The sequence below is a fragment of the Micromys minutus genome (genome assembly GCF_963924665.1).
Source record: "Micromys minutus genome assembly, chromosome: 3".
NCBI classification, from domain to species: Eukaryota; Metazoa; Chordata; class Mammalia; order Rodentia; family Muridae; genus Micromys; species Micromys minutus.
This window is the reverse complement of record NC_137972.1, coordinates 48,775,442-48,784,468: the sequence shown is the minus strand read 5'-3', so window position 1 is coordinate 48,784,468 and position 9,027 is coordinate 48,775,442. Positions and strand designations below refer to the sequence as shown.

At 46.0% G+C, this 9,027-nt stretch overlaps 1 pseudogene across 1 annotated transcript; it reads left to right on the top strand.

Moving 5' to 3' along the window:
- The first annotated feature begins 1,715 nt into the window (after positions 1 to 1,715).
- Positions 1,716 to 5,836, top strand: LOC308418268 (RNA polymerase II-associated protein 1-like; annotated as a pseudogene). Its single transcript has one exon. The product of its transcript is annotated as an RNA polymerase II-associated protein 1-like (transcript).
- The last annotated feature ends 3,191 nt before the right edge of the window (positions 5,837 to 9,027 follow it).

Genomic DNA, 9,027 nt, shown 5'->3' with positions numbered 1-9,027 from the left:
CATGTGTGGTGACCAGAAGACAACCTTAAATGTCCTTCAGTAGAAGGACCAACTGCATATTTGCTGACCACTGCATACCTACGGCTAGTTGGCCCACAAACTCCAAGGCATTCTCTCCTGTCTCCACCTCCCATCTCACCAAAGTGCACTAGGTTTGCATAAATGCACGACTGTATACAAGTTCATGTGGGCTCCGGGGATCTGAATTCAGGTGCACCTGCTTGTTCCACAAGGACTTCAACTAGTGAGCCATCTCTCCGATGTAGGTTGCTGTAATTCTGTGCTCAGGAAGTAGGTACAGAGTACATAGTAACAAGATTTTCTTATTGGAGTAACGCTTCGGAAGGAGACTTCTGTTTATGTATATGAAATTAATTCATCATTATTACACATTTAAATTAATCTAAGTACATGAATGCTTCAAATACTAGCAATTACCATTCCAGAATCTAATATCAGTTACACTATTGTAAGTTATTCTAGGATTTCCTACATCAGTCACAGTGTTAAGGACTGTGATTCTATGTATATATGTGTATGTGTGTGTATGGATCTATGTGCACCCATATGAATGCGTGTCAGTACATATATATTCCTTAACATAAGCATATACATTTCTAGATCAACTGTGTCTCTAGAATCTTCATATCTTAACAGTCATAATCTCCAGTGTGTATCAATTTGCACACTACCAAACTGTCCATTTGTACAAATGTGCATTTTCTGACCCTCACTTCTGAGCATGATTGTTGGGCTTAACCTTTGCATATTGGACAGGACAACACACTCATAACTTACTTTTGGTTCTTTCTTCTTGAGTGATCATACAGGGACCTTCCATGAATGGTTTTTCATACATAATGCAGAAAGCATACTGAAAATTAGACCCAAGAACTTACTCATAATATAACTAAAAGCCGGTGCCCTTTGACACTGCTGTGCTCTCTGCTTCTGAAGTTTTGACTTGGGGAATTCTGCAAGTAGGTGAGATGATCAGTTATTTGTATTCATGTGTCTGACTTACTTCACTAGCATTATGACCTTCAAGTTAACATGTATTACAGTAACATGTAATAGCATTTTTTTTCTTTTTATGACTGAAAAATAATCCACCCTATGTATATGCATATGTATATATACCAAATGTATTTTCAATTTATCAACAAATATTTGTGGTTTTCTACATTTTGACTGCTGTTAATAATACTTCATTGGACAGGGAGATACAAAATGTATTATCAAATTTGTTGACAGTATGTTAAACTCGAAGGAGCCATTTAATGTGCTACTGAATTAATTTTGGTATTTTGTTGAGAACCTTTGCATCTAATAATGAGCTCATCAGTGCTATTGGTCTATACTTTTCTTGTATAGAATCTTTCTGGATTCCTTACAGGGATTGTACATTACTAAAAATTTAAAGTTGCACAATTTCCCTCCTTTTCAGCTGTTTGGAGAAGCTTTGTATTAATTTTTCTTCTAATACCTGGTTTTAGAAATAAATCAATAAAGATAAAGGGCATAAAAATCAGCATTCACGCACGGCCAAGATGGCGGCATCCAGGCGGGTCACGTTCCAGTAGCTTGCTGTTTGCAGGGACCCGCTTCAAGTTACTCAGGTGGAGAACTCAGAAGCAAGGAGTGGATGAGAGGGATTCTCCTCACCAACAAAGCAGTACTGGAAGGAGTCATACACAGGTCACAGCTCCAGGGTCATGATGTCCAGACCGAAGCCTGGAGAATCTGAGGTGGACCTACTGCGCTTCCAGAGTCAGTTCCTCGAGGCTGGTGCAGCCCCAGAGCGGTGCAACTGGTAAAAGGGAGTAGGAGGCATGGTGATGCTCATCCACACCAGTCCCCACTGCAGGACCATCGGGATGTGGTGATGTTGGACAATCTCCCAGATTTGCCTCCAGCCCTGCTTCCCGCTCCTACCAAAAGAGCTAGACCAAGCCCAGGCTGCCCTCTGCCTCAAGATGAAGACGCCGAGGAGAGGCTGAACAGATATGATCAACACATTACTGCTGTCTTGTCTAAGATTGTTGAACGAGATACAAGTTCAGTCACTGTTACTCTGCCTGTGCCCAGTGGTGTTGCTTTCCCTCCTGTGTTCCATCGCTCTCAGGACAGGTGAAACCAGCAGCATCTGGTAAAAGGAGCATCTTTGCCCAAGAGATTGCAGCATGGAGGGAGTCAGAAAACAGGGCGTCATCAGCCGAGCAAGTTGTCCCCAGCCTAGATTCACCAGAGGGTACTGTGCCCTGTGAGACACCCTCCTCTCTGGACAGAGGCAGCCAACTTCCTGGGAGGAGCCATGGCTTCCACAGACCAAATCTAGTCACAGGAAAGGGGCTCAGGAGCCAGGCCGCTGAGCAGGACGTCCAGACAATCCATGAAGAAAATGTAGCAAGACTACAAGCCATGGATCCTGAGGAGATTCTGAAGGAACAGCAGCAGCTACTGGCTCAACTTGATCCCAGCTTGGTTGCCTTCTTGAGATCTCATAGCTGTGCCCAGGAGCAAGCAGGAACAAAGGTCAACCAGGAGCAGAGCCCAGCACGACCCTCAGTTCCCGTCACTAAAGAAGAGCCCATCGTGTCAACTTGTACCAGCGAGTCTAGGACAAGCTGCAGCCAAGAACCCCAGCACCGAAACTGCCCATGACCCCCAACAAAGAATGGCTCCATATGGACACGGTAGAGCTGGAGAATCTCCACTGGACCCAGGACCTGCCCCCGCTCCGGCGGCAGCAGACACAGGAGAGAATGCAGGCTCGATTCAGCCTTCAGGGAGAGCTCCTGGCTCCTGATGTAGATCTGCCCACGCATCTGGGCCTGCACCACCACGGAGAAGAGGCAGATAGAGCAGGGTACTCTCTACAGGAGCTGTTCCACCTGACCCGTAGCCAGGTGTCCCAGCAGAGAACATTAGCATTGAATGTGCTGTCGCAGATCATCGGCAGGGCCCAGGCTGGTGAGTTTGGGGACCACCTAGTGGGCAGTGTCTTACGCCTCCTCTTGGATGCTGGTTTCCTCTTCCTGCTGCGATTCTCTCTGGATGACAGGTGGACAGTGTCATCACAGCAGCTGTCCGGGCTCTTCGTACCCTGTTAGTTGCTCCCGGAGATGAGGAGCTCCTTGACAGCACCTTTTCTTGGTATCATGGAGCTTCGGTGTTCCCTCTGATGCCCAGCCAGGACGATAAGGAGGATGAAGGTGAGGATGAAGAACTCACACCAGAAAAAGTGAAGAGAAAGACCCCTGAGGAAGGAAACCGCCCTCCACCTGACCTGGCCAGACATGACATCATCAAGGGGCTCCTGGCTACCAACTTGCTGCCTCGGTTTCGCTATGTTCTGGAGGTGACCAGCCTAGGACCCTCTGTGGTCCTTGACATCTTGGCTGTGCTTATCTGCCTGGCCCGGCATTCCCTGGAGTCAGCCATGAGGGTTCTGGAGTGTCCTCGGCTGATGGAGACCATAGTTCAAGAGTTCCTGCCTACCAGTTGGTCCCCTATAGGGGTGGGGCCTACTCCCAGTCTACATAAAGTGCCTTGTGCTGCTGCCATGAAGCTACTTAGAGTCCTGGCTTCGGCTGGGAGGAATATTGCTGCCTGACTGCTAAGCAGCTTTGACATCAGGAGCCGCCTGTGCCAATTCATAGCTGAAGTGCCACACGACCTGGCCTTGCCACCTGAAGAAGCAGAGATCCTGAGCACTGAGGCCTTCCATCTGTGAGCCGTAGCTGCCTCCTATGGCCAGGGTGGTGACCTTTACAGGGAGCTGTACCCAGTGCTCATGTGGGCCTTGCAGACACTGTCTACAGAGCTCAGCACTCATCCCCTACAGCCCCTGTCCATGCAGCGGGTGGCCTCTCTGCTCACTCTGCTTACCCAGCTGACCTTGGCAGCTAGCAGCACGCACCCTGAGTTCACCAGTGGCTCTGCTGAGTCCTGTGGGTTGGCCATCCCTTCCTCAATCACCTGGACACATGTCTCTTGACTCAAGCCACTGGTTGAGCCATGTCTAAAGCAGACCCTAAAGTTTCTGCCCAGACCTGATGTGTGGAATGCCTTGGGCCCAGTACCCGGTGCCTGCCTTCTGTTCTTGGGTGCTTACTATCAGGCCTGGAGCCAGCAGTCAAGCTTATGCCCAGAGGATTGGCTTCAGGACATGGAACGCTTGTTGGATGAGTTCTTGCTGCCACTGCTGAGCCGGCCTCCTCTGGTCCCCTTAAGGGACTGCTCCCCGCTCTGCAATCCGCTGTCCTGTGCTTCAGCCCCTGAAGCTCTCCCCAGCCTCGTGTCACTGGGCTGTTCAGGAGGCTGTCCCCCTCTCAGTGTGGCTGGCTCAGCCTCACCCTTCCCATTCCTCACTGCCCTCCTCTCTCTTGTCAACATCCTGGTCCAGATCCACAGCTGACTGTTGTGTTGACTGCCCCAGGACTCCAGAACTACATTCTCCAGTGTGTGGCTCCTGCGCCTGCGCCACAGCTCACACCCTTCTCTGCCTGGGCCCTGCGCCACGAGTACCATCTACAGTACCTGGTGCTTTCCCTAGCCCAGAAAGCGGCAACACTGCATCCAGAGCCAGGCACCACTGCCCTCCACCATGCCATGGCCTTGGTGCTGCTGAGCCAGCTGCTGCCTGGCAATGAATACCTTGCCCTGGAGCTGCTGCTAACCTGTGTGTTCCGGCTGGAGTTTCTTCAGGGGGTCCAGAGGCAGCTGATTTCTCTGATAGACTGTCCTTAGGGAGCAGTGGGGACCCTTGGTGTAGATGAGAGGCTCTCCTAATTCAAGCTTGCCAGGATCTCCCCAGCATCCGAAGCTGCTACCTGGCCCATTGTTCACCAGCCTGAGCCAGTTTGCTGACCTCCCAGGCCTTGTACCGTGGAGAGCTGCTGAGAATCTCAAGCCTGCTATTGCCTGTACCTAAGGAGCCACTGCTGCCCACTGACTGGCCCTTCCAGCCGTTGATACATCTCTACCATAGAGCTTCAGATGCTCCCTCTGGGCTGCCTGCTGCTGACACTGTAGGCATCACCATGAGGGTCCTACAGTGGGTGCTAGTTCTGGAGAGCTGGCGCCCCGAGGCCCTCCAGGCTGTGCCCCTGCTGCCCGCCTGGCACGTCTCATGTGTGTGTACCTGGTAGATAGTGAGCTTTTTCGAGAGACTCCCATACAGCATCTGGTGGCTGCTCTTTTATCTCGGCTCTGTCAGCCCCAAGTCTTGCCAAGCCTCAAGCTGGACTGCCCCCTCCCTGGCCTGACCTCTTTTCCTGACTTCTATGCCAACTTCTTAGACCACTTTGAGGCTGTCTCTTTTGGAGACCACTTGTTTGGGGCTCTGGTCCTTCTTCCTCTGCAGCGTCGGTTCAGTGTTACCTTGCGCCTTGCCCTCTTTGGGGAGCACGTAGGAGTATTGAGAGCACTTGGCCTGCCTCTGACTCAGCTGCCTGTGCCTCTGGAGTGCTACACGGAGCCTGCTGAAGACAGCCTGGCCCTCCTTCAGCTCTACTTCCGGACCCTGGTTACTGGTACCCTCCGTGCACGTTGGTGCCCCATCCTCTACACTGTAGCTGTGGCTCATGTCAATAGTTTCATCTGCCAAGACCCAAAGAGCTCAGATGAGGTGAAGGTTGCCCGAAGGAGTATGCTGCAGAAAACATGGCTGCTGACAGATGAGGGGCTTCGGCAGCATCTCCTCCACTATAAGCTTCCCAACTCCAGCCTCCCAGAGGGCTTTGAGCTGTATTCCCAGTTACCTTGCCTAAGGCAGCAATATCTTCAGACACTGCCCATAGAGGTGCTCCAGAATGGAGGATTGAAGACATAGGGCACTTGTCCACAGCTAAAGATGAATATTCTCCTGAGGCTTACCAGTGAACATCATGAGAGAGGAACACAAGGCTTGCCTTCCTGTGAGCACACTGTTTGCGCCTTTGTTTAGAACAGAAAGAACTCGAATTACATCATGGTCCTGGAGCCCAGGACCTGAGGGCTCTGAGGACTGTGCTAGGAGTGGAAGGTGGCCCAGGACAGTATGGGCACAGCTCTCTTCACCCACCTCCAGTCTTCACCAGGCCAGGGTGTATGAAGGCTGTGCTACACCCTGAAATAAATTCTTTTCCAGTCTTACTAAAAAAATAAAAAAATCAGCATTCACAAATTATCTTTCAAAGAAAGTAAGAAAGTAATCTTATAATACTCCAAGTATAACACAATATTTTTAATAAATTTAATCAAAGATGTGAAACTCTGAATTATGAATGTTAATTAGATAAAAAAGAACACATAATTGAAGAGTATCTCATGTTTATGGGATAGGATAATTAGTATTAAAATGCCCATACTGTTCAAGCAACCCAGACATTCAATGTAGTCTCTATCATATTCTAATACTACTTTTCACAGTAGCATAAAAAATCCAAAATAATAAATAATTTTTGTGCCACTAAGACACAATAAACTCCCAGAAACTAAAAATATGTTGAAAAATTCAAATAAGTTGGGGGCATTATATTACCTGTTCTCAACATATATGACAAAACTGTAGTAATTGGAATGCCACTGGTATTAAAAAAAAAAAAAAAAACATTAAAACAGAAGGATGAGCCTAGACATGAACCAACATTTATGTGGCCAGCTCATCTTTGATAAAAACATGAAGAATACTCAGAAGGAATAAAATAGATTCTTCAGTGAAAGATGGGGGAACCATAAAATGCTTAGCAGAGGAAAAATAAAAGGAAAATATTCCCTGCTATTGAATTAAAGGCAGGGCATGTGAGTCAGCAAGATATGATAGCAAAAGCACAGCCAACAAAATTAAAAACAAATAAATTATTAAAAACGATAAGCCTTGATCAAACTACTAATTTCAATAGAAAGCTATAAAGCATCAAGTTCCTTGGGTTAGAATGTGACAGAGGTCTCTCTCTGTAGGCATCAGTTGATTGAAGGGCTATGTTCCTTTCTAGAGTCCTAAAGGGGGAACCAAGCACAGGACACATGGTCCTCAGGTCCTGTGATGAAGAAGTTGGTGGTTAGAGTAAAGGGTTGCCTAGGATAGGTCCAAAGCAGAGATGGCAGGGATGGGTGAAACAATCAGGCTAAAGTTTGTCAAGTCATCTAGTTCTTTCTGAGGGAAATTCATTTCCTTGATTTTTCTCTCTGGTTTTATCTTTCATCACCCATCTCAACTTTGTTCTCTTTACTCCCATCTTTCTGCCAACTTCAGGCTTAGTTTTAAATTTTTGTTCTAGACTCTTAAGGTGTGCAGTTAACAATTACCAATGTAATAATTTCTATTCAAAAAAATGTGCTTATATCTACTTAATTCATTCTTTATACTGCTTTTTCAATATCATATCTCAGTGAGTTGTCTTGATTTTATTTCATCACTAAGCATTTTGAACCATTAATTAAAATCTAGATTTTTTTTCATGATACCCTTTCACAATTGAAAAGAATTCTCTTCAATGAAAAATGGTTTATTATGAATGAGCATTGAATTCATGTAATGACTAGGCCTTGGGTTAAGTTCATAAACACTTCTATATTTATTTAGATAATCATTTGTTCTTTCATCTTATTCTATTAGTCTAGCAACTTACATTGATTTTTAAATGTTAATCCAACCATGAATTTCTGAGACAAATACCACTTGACTGTTATATATTACAATTTTATATACATCTGAGTTTGATTTAATTATAATTCTTGAGCTATTTGGGGGCCTTTTGTCTTAAGTGATACTCAAATGTGGGACTTTTTTCTATTGAATATTCTCTGTTATTTACATTTCAAATGTTATCTCCTTTCCCTGCACTTCCATCCCCCTCTCCTTGCCTCCATAAAGGTGCTTCCTGTCCCAGCCACCCTCTCCAACCTCAGCACCTTGGCATTCCCCTCCACTAAGAAAACAAGCCTTCACTAGACCAACGGCCTCTACTCCCATTAATGCCACAGAGGGATGTACTCTCCTACATATGCAACTGGAGCCATGGGAACTCATTGGTTGGTGTCTTAGTCCCTGGGAGGTGTGGAAGGTTTGTTTGGTTGATAATTATGTTCTTCCCATGTGATTGCAAACCTTTTCAGCTCCTTCAGTCTTTGCTCTGTTTCTTTCATTGAGATCCCTGTGTTCAGTTCAATGGTTAGCTGCAAGCATCCTGCTCTGTACGATTATGGCTTCATCAGAGCCTCTGAGGAGTGTTCAGAGCTTTCTGTGGTTCGTATCCAATTATCAGTGACTGCACATTATGTATGTTCTTTTGTGACTGGGTTATCCCATTCAGGATGATATTCTCTAGATGCATCCATTTTCTTAGGAATTTCATAAAGTTGTTGTTTCTGATAGCTGATTAGTACTCCATTGTGTGAATATACCAAAATTTTTGTATCCATTCATCTACTGAAGGACATCTGGATTATTTCCAGTTTCAGGCTTTTATAAATAAAACTGCTAAAAACATTGTAGTGCATGTGTCTTTGTTGTATGTTGAAGTGGCTCTGGAGTATATACCCAGAAGTGAAATATCTGGGTCTTCAGGTAGTGCTAAGTCCAATGCTCTGAAGAACCCCCAGACTGATTTCTAAAGTGGTTGTACAAGTTTAAAACCACAGCAACAGTAGAGAAGTGTTCCTCTTTCTCTGCATCCTCGCCAGCATCCGCTATCATCAGAATTTTTTATCTTAGTCATTCTGGTTGGTATGAGGTGGAATCTCAGGGTTGTTTTGATTTGCAGTTCCCTGATGACTAAGCATGTGGAGCACTTCCTTAGATACTTCTCAGCCATTCGATATTCCTCAATTGAGAACTTTTTGTTTGGCTCTGTACCCAATTTTTTAATAGTGTTTGATTCTCTGGTGTCTAGCTTTTTGAGTTCTTTGTATACCTTGGATATTAGGCCTCTATCTGAGGTGGAGTTGGTAAAGATCTTTTCCCACTCTGTTGGCTGCCGTTTTGTTTTCTCCAGAAACTGGAGAAAGCATACACAGGCAGGTTGATAACACACATGAAAG